Below are 14,503 nucleotides of genomic sequence, written 5' to 3' on the forward strand. Positions count from 1 at the left end.
TAAGAATACTCACATTCATAATCCAACCCATTCAAACTATCCATTAAAATATTAATTTATCTCTCTTTCACCTATACAACTAACTAAACCCATAACTTTGACTCACATTAACAACCCAATCAAACAAACTCGAGAAAATTCTCAAAATAGCCACTTTTAGAGAGAGAAGTCCCATTTTAGCCATTTTTTCCTCAAAATCTTTTATAATTTGGACTTGCAAGACGCTTTGGGAAAAGATAAAAATAAAGAGGGATCAGACCAAATTTCGAAAGAAAGTCAGGTAAAAGACGAGATTTGGGGAAATAATGCTGTGCAAGTCCAAATTATTTTGTAATATTTGACCAAAAGTCCATATTTTTCCAAATTTTTTTTATTCAAAAAACCGTCTTGAGAGACTGTTTTTTTATGTTTCCTACCTTTCCCGTCCATATTTTCAAATTCTTAGAAAAATATATTTTTTACAATTATACCCTTTAACTATCACCACCACCACCCCACCCCATCACCTCCTCTCCACTGGACAGTACTACTGTCAATCGTAATGGGGGTATGTTATTGGTTACCAAGTAATTATACCTTCTTCAATCATTATGAAGATAGATCATATATTTTATTCTTGAATTCTGCTGTTTAGTATGTACTAGTTTTAGAGCCCGTATTACACACGAGATAATTTAAATTATAAAATTATAAGTAAAACAAATAATTGCATGGCGTATATGAAAAAATAATGTATTACACCTATGCTTGTATCTATATAATGTGTACATAAATTGATTTTATTTATATCACAAAATGTTTTTTTTAAATGAACTTAATAAAAAAAATACATGTGCAAAATCGTATCCGAGAATGCTTTTTTCTATTGAAAAATTCATTCTTGATGTCATATTTGTATAATTGAAAGAATTTTGGTTATGAACCAATTTCGAAATAAATTTTCATACGGTAGTAGTTATAACCACCCAGCCTAAATACAAAAGAGGCGTTACCTTTATTGATATATTTATCAATTTACCATCCATCAAAGGAAAGTATGATATTAAATTGTAGCAATGGATGTTTTTCAAGAACTATGTTTATCTAAGCTACACCATAAAAAATTTTTTGATAAGTTTTAGAGGGCTTATCGACTTTGTTATAACGACAACATAAAAAATAACATGTTAACCCATTCAATTTTGTGAATATTTTGTTTCATTTGAGCATAGTTTTGCGTGACATGTTTCCCATACAACGTTCTGATTACCATTGAAGGAAAAATTAATGTTAACATAAATATTTCAAATTTGATAAAAGTTAGAAGCATTGATAGGCATGGGGATGACAAGTCGAAAGTGTTCGCAATCTTTTCTTAAATTTTAATAGTTGAGGGAAAAATAGTCAACTTGCTAGATCCCGAACTTTTTGATTATTTCAAAAAATGCCCTTAATAATAAACTTGAAACCCGAATCATGTTTAAAATTCTAACGATCATACTTTTGACATTTTAAAGTCAACATTTTGAACCCATAACAAATTTGACGATAAATCTATTTTGCATTCTCAAACTTTTAAAAATACTCAAAATTTTTATTTTTGACTCATAACAAATTTTGACCTAAATGTAGTTAACTTGTACCAAACAATCTATTTATCAACTTTTAACCCATAAAATCAAATTTAACTTCCATAAAAAACCCGAAACAATTTTCATTTGAGAAACATGATTTGTTGTTGATTTTTGGAATTCACCAAGTATTTTGAAATATATAGTAAAATAATATGTTAATATTTATATTTATAAAAATATATAGATATTATATAAATATAGTGTAAAAGGAAAGTGAATAATTATTGATTTATTACATATATTAGGGCACAATAGTTTTGAAGGGAAAAAAATTATGAGAATTAACCAAAATATAATAAGTATCTACATTTATTTTACTTTATTAGAATAGGTAGATAGATACCATCTAATTCTTTCATAATATAAAATATATAAGATGAAATTTTCTCAAATAATGGAATCTTAGCAACTCCAACCCGGGCAGCCAATATGAAACCATCTCAGACCCATCTTGTAAGAGTTCTGTGCTAATGATTGGGGTGGGGGTGGGGGTGGTGGTGGTGATGGGGTGGGGCCGATGTGATGGTGGTGGTTCAAGGTGGTGGTGGTTTAACGTGGTGGTGGTGGTTAAGGGGTATAATTATAAAAAATATATTTTTCTAAGAATTTGAAAATATGGACGGGAAAGGTAGGAAACATAAAAAAACAGTATCTCAAGACGGTTTTTTGAATAAAAAAGATTTGCAAAAATATGGACTTTTGCTCCAAGATTACAAAATAATTTGGACTTGCATGGCATTATTTCCCCAAATCTCGTCTTTTACCTGACTTTCTTTCGAAATTTGGCATGCTCCCTCTTTATTTTTATCTTTTCCCAAAGCGTCTTGCAAATCCAAATTATAAAAGATTTCGAGGAAAAAAGGGTTAAAATGAGACTTCTCTCTCTAAAAGGGGCTATTTTGGGAATTTTTCCAACAAAATCCTTCATAATAAAATATAATTTAAATTTTAATAGAAATTATAAAAAGAGGTATTCAATTAAAAATAAAAAATAGATTAAAATTAAAAATTTAATTAACAATAAAATTAACTGTAAAATTTAGTTCGATACCAAAACAGACACTGAATTGAATGACTTGTTTTAAGTTTTAAATTAATTATATTTTAAATTTAATTATTCGCTAACTTTGACATTAATTGGATGTGGCTCGGTAGTAGTAGAACACTCACTTTACTAGTGAGAGATAGTGGGACAAACCTTACTATCACCAATTTATACGGGAGATACGAGGGATGACCCTGGCTTGCCAGGGTTCGAGTCCTGATTTCACCCGGTTTTACCGGCTCCTTGCTGTCATGCCGTTTGGCGGGCGTGGGGGTCGGGTTTTATCCAGAGAATCCCTCAATAGGTGGACAGCTAGGGGCTCCGTCTGTCCAGACTTGGAGCTGGCTTAGGCTACCTTTAGCCATTGGGGGCCACGTACAGAGTACCGACGTTACTTAGTTAATCCTTCCAAAAAAAGAAAAATAGTTAATAAAAAGAAAGGGAGTTCTCAATTAATAATGCTGTGTTGGTAGGGTCGAACTTGATTGCCACATAAGCTAATTTTCATTTTCCTTTTAAATCCACGTATGCCAAAGTAACCGACCGACTGAACCAATGGGTGTAGAGGTGATGATAGTAGATGCTAATGGTCCCATTGTGTCTTTTTTGGTGTTACGACAGGCATTTTGTAAATAAAGTATAAAAGGCATCTGTCAATACTGTCCCAAATAGTTTTCCGAAGTATATTTATTAGTTTTGTTTTCATCTCGCCATCATATATACGTACCTTACTTTATAAGTGAGGTTTTATTCATTGTGTTTGCTTGTTAATTTTTTTAATTTGTTTAATATAGATAAGGCATCCTGTTTTAAATAAATATAGTTGTACTGCAAACGAACCGAACGAACACGAACAAGGACTTGTTAATGTTCGTTTGTTAAGAAAATAATGTGTTCACGAACACTTACCGAACGAGATTTTATGTTCGTGTTCGTTCGTTAAGGAAATTAATGTGTTCACGAACGGTTCACGAACACAAATAAAATCGGCCGAGCCTGGAGATTTGTTAAAATGTTAAAAAGTATTTACTTTTTATATCTTATATCTTTCAATTTTTATTGTTACTAATATGTTTGTTATTTTACGATATGGGCCGAGATTCTGTACATGGTTTAAACAAAGAGATGTGGGCTATTAGAGGCGTGGACTTGCTGGGCTGGAATGTGAGCTGTTTAAAGCCCATCTTTCGCTGCTTGTTATAAAAGAAAGTATCTGGACACATTGGAGAGGCATCGCGTTTTTTTATCCATCGTTTCAATTCTGTTAGTTTGTTTTGAAATCTGTTCAAGATCCATCATCTCTCTCAGGTGATCCAATCGGTTTGTATAAAATTCTTGTGTGTTGATTGTGTGAATCAGGGCGTGTAAACTGATTCAACTTTTGATTGGATCTATATGTTGTGTTCTTTGTAATCGAGGGAGATTATGGATCAAACTTGTATTCACTTCGTAATAATAATAAAATTCTAATTGTTTTCTTAGTTTTATCAAGATTAAAACCAATGTATTCATCAATGTGAATAATGAAAGCCTGTAAACAAATCGAATTAACAGGAACAAGGGTATGTCCGTGTTCGTTCATTTGACTTTAAAAGAGCACGGACACTTAATCAAACAAATATTTATGTTCATGTTTATTTATTAAAAAATGGACATTTGTGTTTGTTTGTTTAAAATCAAAACGAACATAGTTGTACAAAGATAAACGAACGTGTATGAACAAATGTAAATGAACACAATTATAAACAGACTTAAATGAAAACACTTATATGAACACAAATAACAAATATAAAACCTTTAAACAGATGACATATCCATATAATATTTAATTATTTTCTGTTAATACATAAACAAACATAAATAAACGAACATAAACGAACGTTCATGAACATAAATGAACGAACGGAACATGTGTTCATGTTCGTTCATTTAATTAAACGAGCACGAATTTTTAGTTCATGTTCGTTTGTTTATTAAATAAATGAACATAAACGAACTTTCCACCGAACGGTTCACGAATAGTTCACCGAACGTTCGGTTCGTTTACAGGCCTAACTGCTTGTATTATCGCTTTATGGAAATAAGAGAGGTGGCAGATAAAAGGTGCACAAGAGAGATTTTAACACATGCTCATAGCTTATAGTCCTTACAAATACAAATATGCATATAGGGGTGGATTAATATACCAAATTTCTTTTAACAAACTATATCCAAATTTCATTAAAAGCATTTAAGTTACACATGAGCTTTGTATCCTTTATAAGATAACGTATCCAATTAATGAGTAAGCTTAAGTTGCTTGTATTAACAAAATAAAATTTGGAAGGATTCAAGGTCATAGGGTGTAATTAATATTATAAATCTTTTCACATCACAGACCTTATATGTTCTTCTAATAGATCAAATGAATTATTCTGCTTGTAACCGTACATTGAAGGAACTAGTCGCGCAAGGTTTACGGAGCCCTTCAAGAAATGTTTTGAAAAAGGGTTAGGTAAGAGGCATTCCTCGTTTAAAGCCTTCCACGTGTCTGAAATCATCTGCTTGACATGCTCCCGGATGAGATTTCTAGAACTATACTCATGTTCCTGAGGAGACACTTGACATATGAACCATCGTTGCCGTCTTGATTTTCATGCTGCTAGAAAGATCATACATATAGTCATTTACATATCGCAATTATGGTGTAAAAAGGATTGGCTAATGTACCCCCTCCGTTTAAACTTTAATCATATCCCATTCCTTAAAACATCAAATTAAGAAGTTTTGTAGCCTCTTAGTATGAAAATAAGTAAACATTAGTAATGTGACAAGTTGAAACGAAAGTGCAACAAAGGAAAAGATAAGGGATAGGATAAGTTCAGCCAACCCCTCAAGTATCAATTATACTATATGTATTAACCTGAAACATTAAATGAAAATTTAACCTGTTCAGATTCTAAATCATCTGTAAGGCGCAGTATTTTTGAAACTGATGATACAATGTCATGATTATTGTCAACAAGGTTCGCGTTGGTGGCACCATCACCAAGGAGGTAAAAAATGTGAACTAGGAAAACTTGTACGCCCGAACTGATCATCCCATTTTTCAAGTATTCTTTTGGCTTTGGAATATGCCCAGAAGCAAACCATTTTGCTTCCACCAAAAACGCGTCAAGCAGTGTCACCCACTGCAAAATTGTTTTGGAAAGTGTTGTAGAAGTAATATATTGGATAATAAAAACATCACTTGTAAGTGGTATTGTGTTTTCCCCCACAAAAGTGGCCGGTGTGGGTTCAAATCCGTAATGACTTTATCTTTGTGTTATTTCATAATTTAGTTAAATCTGTAATTAACAGTGAACAATATACATATCATACCGACTTTCGTAAGGATTTTATGGGGTTAAATCCATGTTTCTCATAAACTCTGCGAGCAATTTCATTTGTAGGGTCATATAAAGCTTTGAAGGATGACTTCACATAGTATGGGAGTTGCTCTACAGGGCCAATATCCCACCTGCAGCAAACATATATTAATTGGAAGGAAGACAATTAAGTAAATCAACATGAAAAAAGTAGAAATGATGTTATAAGTTGTTGCATGTGTACGTACATGTTGACTGCTTCTGTGAGTAGAGTAAGTTCATTGAGGCTCCCATAGACATCGAAAATATCATCTATGATATAAATGAGAGAGACAGCTTTCGTGAGATCGATTCTCTGCTGCGACAAGGTCGGATTTGATAAGGAAACCATAGGCACAATGTACCAATTTAGAGGTTGGTTCCTCGCAAGATTTAATTCTTGCCCCAACCCTAGGTCATCCCACCACCTGTACACAAAGACGAAGAGTGATCAGTAAATTAATACATATGATTTAATTACCTCACATCACAATATATTCAAATATTATTATTAAGATAAAGGAAATCATACACACGTATTTACGTACACGTGCATACAACATACATACACACAAACATACATGTTTACCTACATACATATAATTTAACTAAAAAACACTTTAATCCATAAAATTTGTTTATCTTTCAAAAACCCTTACATCCGATTCTTCATATTTATACATATTCAATTAAATAATACTTATTTATTCTTTCTTTATTATACGCAATAAATATATAGAATGAATATATGTGTGTGTGTGGAATCACCATTCAATTCATATATCTATACCATACTTTAGGGGATCGAATGTAGTGCAAAATATGATAAAATTCTTAAACTTTTCCTTAAATTATTTGGGACAGTGTTTCTATTGTGAATGCTATGAGAGGATTGAATAAAATAGCCTTAGCAACGAATTATAAGACAATTGATGTCTTGATGCAGTATCTACCTAAATATGCATAAGTTTTATAGTTTAGCTGCTTATGCGTGAAGGATAATCTGGAAGAAATGTGTTTTATTAGTATGATTAGTAATTTTTTTAATATAAACCATGAGATGTGTATATATTTAATAAAAGAGAGATGATGTAGAAGAATGGTAAGTGATATGGAGACAAAACGTGACATGGGAGTGCTTTTTTATTTTATATGAATATATTAGATTTTCTTTCCTGTTTTTTCTCTGTTGGTTCTTTATCTTTCATTAATTTTCTTATTAACCTTCTTACTTTTGTCATAAAAAAATTTATTTTGGTATCTTACTTTTTATATAAAGAGAGTGATTCATATTAAAAAAAGTTTTGAAAAAATAATAAGTATTCGGCCCACAACTAATAAATAAGCAAATAAAAATTTTAGCCCATCTTAAAGTTAAAATTCTGGTTGCTACAGATTCTTTAAGCCAACAACTAATGACGATTGACGTACTTTTGTTATTGTTATTAAAATTTTAGCTTGTTTTTTTTATTTGTGACGCAACCCGGCTTAAACGAATAAAATTATTATATAGACATATAACGATAAATATTTAACCCATGAAAAACAAATTTGGGTCCGTCACTTGTTGGTATAAATCAGTTACGTTAACCATGTTGCGTTCTGGTGTGATAGTAGGAGGTATATTCTCCCTCTTTCTAGATTAAGTAGTGGTCCTTTGTGTTAATCAATTTAAGAATTATGAAAGCTAGTAATAAAGTTAATCCTTGTGTTTTGGCAGACAACTAAACTACCTAAGAAAAAGCATAAGACAAGTCCTTAACATATGTTTATATTATACTAACCGTTATAATCAAGGTAATAAAGTTGTAGAAAATTTGGTTAATGGAAGTGTTAAGAAATAATTACAAGACATGTTGTGTTGGTAGGATGAATTGTGAAAGCAGGATGATATGTTATATATATTAGAGGGATACATAATCCCACTATCCCAATAGTGTTATGTAGCTAAAAGAAAGAAAATTGTGAATTGCACCTTAAGATTTCATTTATTTCCATTCTGTGAATGGACTTAACCATCCTACTTTCCACTTCTGCTAATTCTTTCAAAATTTTGGCGTCAAAGTCTCTTGGGGAGTTATGTAAACTGAAGCACGTGAAGTTTCTTCGGTGGGGATTTTCAAGCGTATATCTAACCATTTTGGCTTCTTTGTCATCAAGAAAATTGAGTGCTTTTTGCAGCATGTGGCTGCTAAATGTTGCAGCTTCGTCGAGTATGTTTTCTCCCGATATACATAAATGTGAAGTTTCGTATAGTTCCATCAAACCTCCAATGTCATATTTAAGCTCATCCACAAACTGATCATACTTTCCCTTGAATTGCTCAAAAATATCCGTGACAATGTAAAACTTATATTAGTGACTCATAAATGGAAGATAGAAAAAACAAAAATGCTGAGTAAGAGTTCTTAGGAACCTGCCGACACACGAAAGCCTTTCTGCCTTAAGATTCGAAAACATAGAGAGACCTCATATAGATTTCCATGTTGAAGGAAATCTTTGTTAATCAATTGAAGGTAACACTTTTCAAAAATGTGATTGATCTCATCTTCATAGAGATAATCAAGTCCTAGCCGTTCAAGAGCATCGACCATTAACAGATCATCAAATGTGACATCATTAGTATCATTGTTGATCAATTCACGAACAGCTTCTACCAGTTTTGCATGCTTTACAGCAGTGTATTCTAGCGTAAGCTGCAATGCATATTTGGAAATAGTTTAAAACATAAAAATGATATATATATATAGGGGAGATTTCAAATGAGAACCCCTTTGAGTTTTAAAAACTCGAAAGAACTCAGTGTAACGATTTTAGGCCATGGTGAGTTTTAAGAACTTAAGAAATCCATTCTAGACCACACATTTAATTAAATGAATTAAAATATGTGGTTGAGATTAAATCTGGCAAAAAAGTCAAAGTAGGAGATAGAATAAAGATGTAAGTGGTTACACTAACTTTTACGTCCGTTACACATGTGTAAAAAGTCAACTTGGTGTGTAAAAGATTCTATAATTTTTTTACGTGTATGTAAGCTACATATGTTACGCATGTGTAAAACAAATTCGAAAAAAAAAAATCGTTACACTGAGTTCTTTCGAGTTCTTAAAACTCAAAGGGGTTCTAATTTGAAATCTCCCATATATATATATACACACACACAATTATGAAATTCTAGAGGTTGGTGCACATTGCTTGTCATAGGTTAGAGGTTGTCTAAGCGTTGATAAACAGGTTACAGGTACCTTGCCTGCCATAGCTCTAGAGGTGCCACACCTTCGACACTTAGGCAATATTGATCCCCTACTGACTTTCTATGTTTCTTGGGAAGAAGTAAATTTGCAATAATGGTAGGTCTTGATGGTGCCTCACATTTGGTGATGTCGAAGCATGAAATGAATCTGACCTGATCCATGACGATGTTTCCACGGATTTCGAGATGAACGAATCACGTCTTGATCTTCTTCTCTGGTTGCCTGAGATCTGCAATGGCCTTTTGGGGGTGTGGATGTGGCTGCTAAGAAATCTCAAGGATCTCTTGTTTACAGACACAAAAATGGTTATGGTGGTGGCTCTTACTGAGAGTGACCAACCCTCAATAAGGAGGTGGAGACCTCCTTATATAGGGAGCCTCATGGCCACCATCATGGTACCCTAATGGGCCTAGCCAGTTAGGATTACCTCCACAAAACCCCCTCAGCCCAATAACATTGTATTAGTCCATATAATAAAATAAGCCAAACATAATAAATTTAGGGTCGTAAAACCGGGTTTAGTACCATACCCCTACAAGCCCCCCAAGTCCAGTGTTGCTCCTAGGCGTGCAAGCGTTTAGGTGGAGCGCTGGACTTTATAAGGTGTGTTAGGACATGAGGCGGTTTTTTCCCTTTTCTTCGGCCTTGTCTTTATTGTCTGAGTTTTGAGAGGTTTTCTCCATGATGGTGACATGTTGTGATCCTTATGATAATAATGGTGCACTGGCATGAATAAGATATAGCACTCATCATAACAATAGTGGCGCGGGGCCTGATAAAAGATAGAGCGCGCATCTCGATAATAATGTAATGCAATTTGCGCGCGAGGTAGCTTACGAACTATAAAAATAATGAAGCTTGCGCGCGAGGCGACTTACGAGCTATAAAAATAATAGAGCTTGCGCGCGAGGCGACTCACGAGCTATAAAAATAATGAAGCTTGCCCGCGAGGCGACTTACGAGCTATAAAAATAATGAAGCCTGCGCGCGAGTTGCGGCTTATGAGCTATAATATGATGATAATGACTGGCCCACAAGGGCCTCTTCTACGCAGGATGACTATCCCAACTTGTTTTCAAAATAATAATGGGAGGCACAAACGGCCAGATAATAATAATAATGTCATAGGTGCTTGTGCGACTCGTAGCCGAACCTGCAAAAACATATAAACTAAAAGTGGATGTATTACAAGGTTCCCATCCTCGGGCAAATTATGAGGTGTGCCCAACCTACGTTGGCGCGTGGCCGTTTGGGATATTATTAGGCTCCCGACCTTTATGTTTGGCGCGTGGCCATGTGGGATATTATTAGGCTCCCGACCTTTATGTTTGGCGCGTAGCCGTATGGGTTTATAAGGATTCCCAACCTTTGAATATGGCGTGTAGCCGTATGGGTTTTTGAGGGTTCCCAACCTTTAAGTTTGGCGCGTGGCCTATGGGTTTATGAGGATTCCCAACCTTTTAAGTTTGGCGCGTGTGATATGCGCCATGCGCAGATGTTTCATGCGCAGATGTGATATGCGTGAGCATATGTGATGCGTGAGCATGTGGTGCGTGAGCATGTGGTGCGTGAGCATGTGCGATATGCGTGAGCATGTCATCTGCGCCATGCGCAGATGTGATGCGTGAGTATATGTGATGCGTGAGCATGTGATGCGTGAGCATATGTGATGCGTGAGCATACGTGATATGCGCCACGCGCAGATGTTTCATGCGCTTGCGCGTAGGTTTTGGCTTTGTGTCTTCATGACATCCTGACTTCAAGCCTCTTGTCTCTGTCTTGTGGGTTGATCCGCCCCGCTCGATGTTAAGGCGGGTGGGTACCCCTTCAAGCCCCCCCCCCCCCCAGTCTAATGTGTGTCTTGTCTCGCGCGAGCGAGGTCAGATAGATATTAGACTTAATAGTTTGTTTTTTCAATAGGGCTTGTTTTTTTTTGTACGCGCGTTGCGCGAAATTCCATCCCTTTGGTTAAAACGAATCGTCGATGCACGTGGTTGATTGGTGTTAACATGCATGGCGGCGGAGTCTTCTGCGCAAAACCAAGGAACGGAGTCGTCCTCCGACCCGCATAGTGGTTTACGCGGGCGCGCATGCATGGCGAAGAGTTGAGCGCGCATGCATGGCGGGGTGTTGAGCGCGCATGCATGGCGAAGAGTTGAGCGCGCATGCATGGCGGGGAGTTGAGCGCGCATGCATGGCGGGGAATTGAGCGCGCATGCATGGCGAAAGGTTGCGCACATGCATGGCGGAGTTGAGCGCGCATGCATGGCGAAGGGTTGCGCACATGCATGGCGGAGTTGAGCGCGCATGCATGGCGGGGAGTTGAGCGCGCATGCATGGCGGGGAGTTGCGCACATGCATGGCGGAGTTGAGCGCGCATGCATGGCGAAGGGTTGCGCACATGCATGGCGGAGAGTTGAACGCCATGCATGTGCGGTGGCAGTTTTTTGCGCAAAACCCACATGGTGGTTTCCGCGGGAGTGCATGCATGGCTGCGGAGTGAGAATCCGCAGGCGCGCGTGCATGGCAGCGGAAGTCTGTAATCTAGATCTGAGAGTTAGATCTGTAATTTTAAACCTAGAATCCAGGTCTGTAATCTAGATCTAGATCTGTAAATCAGATCTAGATAGATCTGAAGCTCGGAGTGGAGAGAATTTAAAACCATCACAGATCCGGAGGCTTGATCATCCGAATCAGGTAGTTTCTTTTTTGGATCTGCAAATCCTTTTCAGCTTCATTTTTGCATAGATCTGGAAGCCTCTTTTAGATCTATGGATCTTTTTAAGCTTTAATAGAACAAATCTTGAAGCCTCTTTCTGTAAACTTCCAGATCTGGGTTTTTCTTGGGAGAGATCTGAGAACCGAGACGAAAATCGAAGGGTAGTTCGTTGCCGTCCCACGGATGGCGCCAATGTCGAAGCATGAAATGAATCTGACCTGATCCATGACGATGTTTCCACGGATTTCGAGATGAACGAACCACGTCTTGATCTTCTTCTCCGGTTGCCTAAGATCTGCAATGGCCTTTTGGGGGTGTGGAGGTGACTGCTAAGAAATCTCAAGGATATCTTGTTTACAGACACAAAAATGGTTATGGTGGTGGCTCTTACTGAGAGTGACCAACCCTCAATAAGGAGGTAGAGACCTCCTTATATAGGGAGCCTCATGGCCACCATCATGGTACCCTAATGGGTCTAGCCCAGTTAGGGTTACCTCCACAAAACCCCCTCAGCCCAATAAAATTGTATTAGTCCATATAATAAAATAAGCCAAACATAATAAATTTAGGGTCGTAAAACCGGGTTTAGTACCATACCCCTACAGGTGATTTGGTGCTTGGGCGATATTATTGCCCGACACAAGTTTTTATGTTTCTCGTGAAGGAGGAACTTCGCAATAATACTAAGGCTAAGGTCGTGTATCACCTTCAGCCCTCGGGCAATATTGGTGCCCTGCACGGCTTTTTTATGTTTCTTGAGAAAGGAACTTCACAATAATGGTAAGGCTAAGATAGTGCCTCATCTTCGACACTTAGGCACCAAAATAACACAATTATGACACGTGTCCTGTTAGATTTTCCAACTAAGTTTTGCTTGATATTTTGTGCATGCTCGTTAAATTATTGGACAAAGATATATTTATATTGATATTTTTTACTTATTTAATTTGTACACACAATATGCTTTAACCATATAAAACCTACACCTCACATGCTAGTTTTAATATACACATATTCTGAAAATTCACATCAACCATAAAAATGTTCTGAAATAAGTTTGTCTTCCTTATTAGATATTCTGAAAATTCAAATCAACCATAGAAATGTTCTGAAATAAGTTTGTCTTCCTTATTAGATATTCTGAAAATTCACATCAACCATAAAAATGTTCTGAAATAAGTTTGTCTTCCTTATTAGAGTTGCAGGGACTACCCTTTTTTTTCTTTTTTTATCAAATTTCCATTTTTTTTAATTCGGTTAGACATATATTTTGGTCTACATTAAATAAGAGCTAGTCTCCTTCCTTATTATGTGACTTCCCGAGAATCATTAAAAATTTTTAGGCTGAAAGTGAGAAAAATTCGAGCCTTTAGTAAGAGGGTTTTTTTTTTCTTTTATTGGGTTAAACAATTAAAATTTGAAATGTGCATATTGGACTATGATTTGAGTTGTGCAAATTTTTATTTTATAAAAATGGACTTAGATGAGTTGGATAATTCGGTTTAAACTTAGATGAATGCCAGGCCTACCGGGATAGAGCTGTGTGACGGTGCCTCACATCGAAGAAGTATAGCGGATGGGCGCAATATATTAATGGGGAGTCACTTGAGTAGTTTTACGGTCGATGGTCTTTTGAAGATCTACTTATATTGCAATTCAAAAAGGGGTAGCAGTGCAGCTTAATGTTGCCCGCTTGCCTTGTGTTTCAATGTAATCACTATATTGCTTATTTATTTCCAACTAAATTTGTCAGAAAAAATATATTATGAGTTCCTTAATTGTTATTAGTATTGTTACTTCAAATGTTACGGCTCTTCGTTATAGATTTAAAAGAGATTAACAGTAAGTACCTGCCGCAGCGGTCTGCTAATACACTTGCAGAAGAATCGGTTACGTTTTAAAGGGACGTTTGAACGCCATTTCAGTCGATCTGAGGTAGTAACACTCCATATGTGTGTTGTATGAAGATGAGTATGATTTAAGTGTTGTTTTGGAACATTTTTGTGAGCAATTGAAGTAACTGCAGACAAAGTATTTTGTGATGCCATTAAAGTTGGTTGCTGTTTTGCAACAGAAATGTTCAGGTACTTATAAAAGGAGGCATAAGGAACACGTGGATAATTTGAATGAAGGAGCATGTGACACGATTGTAAATGGTTATTAACCATTTATTGATAGTTACTAAATCCGATAAAATTCCAACTTAATACACATGCCAGTAACATAATAATACTGTGTGTTTTTTGTGACAAAGTCATGGCTAGAGTGCACCTTGTCTGGGTCAGTACAATGTATAAGACAATGCACTTTGATTGAAGAGGACCCACGAAGATGTTGTGACCAGCTTTTAGATGGCATTGCTGGAGTGTGATCGGTAAAAATGATTTAATTATTTGCCACAGGTAATAATTCAGCAGGACCGACTAGAGGGCATGCAAGGCTCGACCGTATAGGGCCAGGTTGTAGCATCCCGAAATTTCAAAATT

At 36.0% G+C, this 14,503-nt stretch overlaps 1 pseudogene; it reads right to left on the reverse strand.

Annotated features, from left to right (window-relative positions):
* Positions 1 to 4,980: 4,980 nt before the first annotated feature.
* LOC143625790 ((3S,6E)-nerolidol synthase 1-like) lies at positions 4,981 to 14,065 on the reverse strand (annotated as a pseudogene).
* Between the last annotated feature and the right edge of the window lie 438 nt (positions 14,066 to 14,503).

Source organism: Bidens hawaiensis, unplaced genomic scaffold, assembly GCF_021521415.1.
Source record: "Bidens hawaiensis isolate Kalapana, Puna unplaced genomic scaffold, B.hawaiensis_p1.1 tig00004242_1, whole genome shotgun sequence".
In the NCBI taxonomy this organism is placed as follows: Eukaryota; Viridiplantae; Streptophyta; class Magnoliopsida; order Asterales; family Asteraceae; genus Bidens; species Bidens hawaiensis.